Source organism: Morone saxatilis, unplaced genomic scaffold, assembly GCF_004916995.1.
Source record: "Morone saxatilis isolate NCDOM2014 unplaced genomic scaffold, NCSU_SB_2.0 Contig24, whole genome shotgun sequence".
Taxonomy (NCBI): Eukaryota; Metazoa; Chordata; class Actinopteri; family Moronidae; genus Morone; species Morone saxatilis.
This window is the reverse complement of record NW_023339807.1, coordinates 26,894,929-26,897,822: the sequence shown is the minus strand read 5'-3', so window position 1 is coordinate 26,897,822 and position 2,894 is coordinate 26,894,929.

Genomic DNA, 2,894 nt, shown 5'->3' with positions numbered 1-2,894 from the left:
AGACAGTGCTGATCAGATCTGGATCCAGATTGTGTTCACACAGTTTACTGTTGATCTGGAACACCAGTGTGTTTGTTTCTCTGTTAAATGTTAAATCACCGTTCATGGTGTTGAGGCCGTTCTCGTGTGTCCTCTTCTTCCACTCAGCTCCAGCACTAAGACAATAAGCCAGCCAAGACTCAGTTAGCATTAGCTAAAACAGCGGCAGACATCCAGGATCTCCTCTCCGCTCTGTGGAGACTTCCTGTAACATCTCTTAAGCCTCTGTCAACCAAACCTAAATCCTAGAAGCATCTGCGTCCGCTGCTGCTTCTGTTCCTCTGAGCAAACGTCCTCAGCTTTACAGAGTTCCCTCAGTGAACAGAGAGGAGCGGCGAGGCTCAGAGACATACGAGAGGATTGTTTCTGATTAGGAGTGACTGGAGCTTAAAGGACTGACACCCACCTTCCACCTGATGGATCAAGACTCCTGGGTCGCCCTCTTTAGGACGGGAGGGCTGCTGCAGGCACAGGATGGATTCAAGGCAAACGCAGAGACCGCAAATTAAACCGCGAATGGATTTCCATTCACTACTGTCATGGGAATATGAGCAGTTGGTTCAGGAGACAAGCAGAAGGCGGGAAACCAGAAGAAGAAGCTAATCAAAAGAGCGCCGCTGGAAGCTCAAACAGTGAAAAGCGATGCAGAAAGGAGGATGACTTCTGAAAGTGAGGAGGATCCCACTGTGGATGTATTATAGAGCCATGGGAGACAGGAGGAGCCCGTTCCTCCTCTTTCACGTTATCGTCACAATGAAACGCACTGAAACAAAAAAAAGCTAATCTCAAATTCCCGGCCTGAAGTTGAGTCCCGGTACCTCCCTGGAGATCGGATCGCGAACTGGCCACGACTGGACGATATGAAACCAGAAACGATCACCAGATTCGACCTGAGCGACGGCAATAAACACAGCGTCGCACGGAGCTCGTGTTCCCTGTTGGCTGACGGTCGTCTTCCTGCCCGTCCCTTCATCATTTAGCTTTCAAAACATAAACAAAGCGAATGTGGCGGACGGACAGATCTCAGGTGTTCGCCCTCATACTGTCCTCATTACAGCCTTTGTCATCATTCCCCTGCAGTTCCAATTAGATCCAGGTCAAACTCTATTAACGGGCCGAGCGCCAGATCCCTGAAGGGACGCTGGTTTGTCCTCGAGTGCTGCAGCTCTCACCTCCACGTCAGGCTGGAGGAGCGCGACAGCAGCGACCAGGATGTGAACTTTAAACGTGACAGAGAGCAGCGGCTTTATGATCAGGATCACACACAACCTTTATGGCTCTGTGTCGGGTCTGTTGGGAGAGAGTGGAGGTGAAGTAAAGGACTTTCAGCCAGAGTTAGGAAACATTAACGTCATGCATCTTTTCTCCCCCTCAGGTGTTTCAGAACTGCAGGTTATTAACTTCTTTTGAAAATTACAGAAATGCAGAAAAAGCAGGTAATGATCGATCCATCCTAAACGACCAGTACGTCTTAATCTCAACATTTCATTTATTTCTGTGGAGAAAACTACATGAAACTGTTGTTTCAAAGTTTAGATTACTCTGTGAAACCAGATCGATTCAGTTAACTCCAAAAACTGTTGGAACGGATTCAAATTTAAGTAAAATTAACTCAATTTAGTAAGTTAAAAAATATTCTTGATCAAGTAACTTCAGTAATTTTAGGTGAAACTGACTTAGATGGTAAAATTTACTGAATCAAGAAGGTTTTTAAACTTACAAAACTGAGTTTGTGTAACTTAATAATTTTCAATCTTAACAGTTACTTTCCAATTTATCACATTACAGAAGAACAACGGGCAAATATCCGGGAGAAGAAAACACTGAATTCTTTTAAGTCTGTGTGATTGTTAACAATAATACAGACGGAGAATCGTATAAAAAGTTCCTAAAGATATCAGAAAAAACTTCATCTCTGATAAATAATTCACAGGAAATAATCGAAGAAAAAGGCTCGAAATTCATCCAAATCTCTGGTGATCCACAAACGTCCGCTGTTAATCAGCTGACATCGTGTAATATAGTCAGTTAACTCAAAGAACGAAGAAGGAGGGCCGTAACGTTTTGTTAAAATAAAGGTTATATAAATGTGTCTTCACAGCGACTCTGTGTCCAGACGACTGCGGCTTATTTCTTCATTTACTGTTTCCACAGCGACAGGAGAGACAATGTGTGTTACTGCTGCGTTACATTTCTATCTGACATCAACCAACCAGCAACCCTCCGAGCCGAGTTCAAGTCCCACTGAGTCTGAAAGAGAGGAAACATGGTGTAACGGGCCGAGCTGACGGACACTGAACCAAACACCTTTAAGACACTTCTCAGCTTTTCTTTCTCGGTCTCTGATGAAGACATATTGAATAAAAGAGTGGAACGGCTCCGAGTGACGCAGCGTGACGGCGTTCAGACGGACGGCGAGCACAGACGGAGGGTATGAGGCGGCGTGCGGTTTGTTTCCCGTGGTCAGGGTCAACAGAGCGGTAACACCGGCGGGACTCGATGAAACCGCATTCCTGCACAGAGTTAAAGACAACAACAACAACAACAACAACAACAACAACACCACCCTGGATAACTGACGTCATATTCAACTTCCTGCTGACTCTTGTATTTAATCACTAAACAGTTTATCCATCCCTCCGATCGGCTACCAAACCGTAGGTAGAGCAAATAATACGTTTTAGTTAAATGCAACATTAATATAACATCTAATAAGAAAAGTGAGTTCTTCCCACCAGCTCTGCTGTAACAGCCTGAGCCGAACCGCTCTGAGGACTGACACTGAGATTACATTACATGTTGGTTCTGTTGGTTCTGTGCCGGTAAACAACAGTAACTGTGTACACACCGAACCA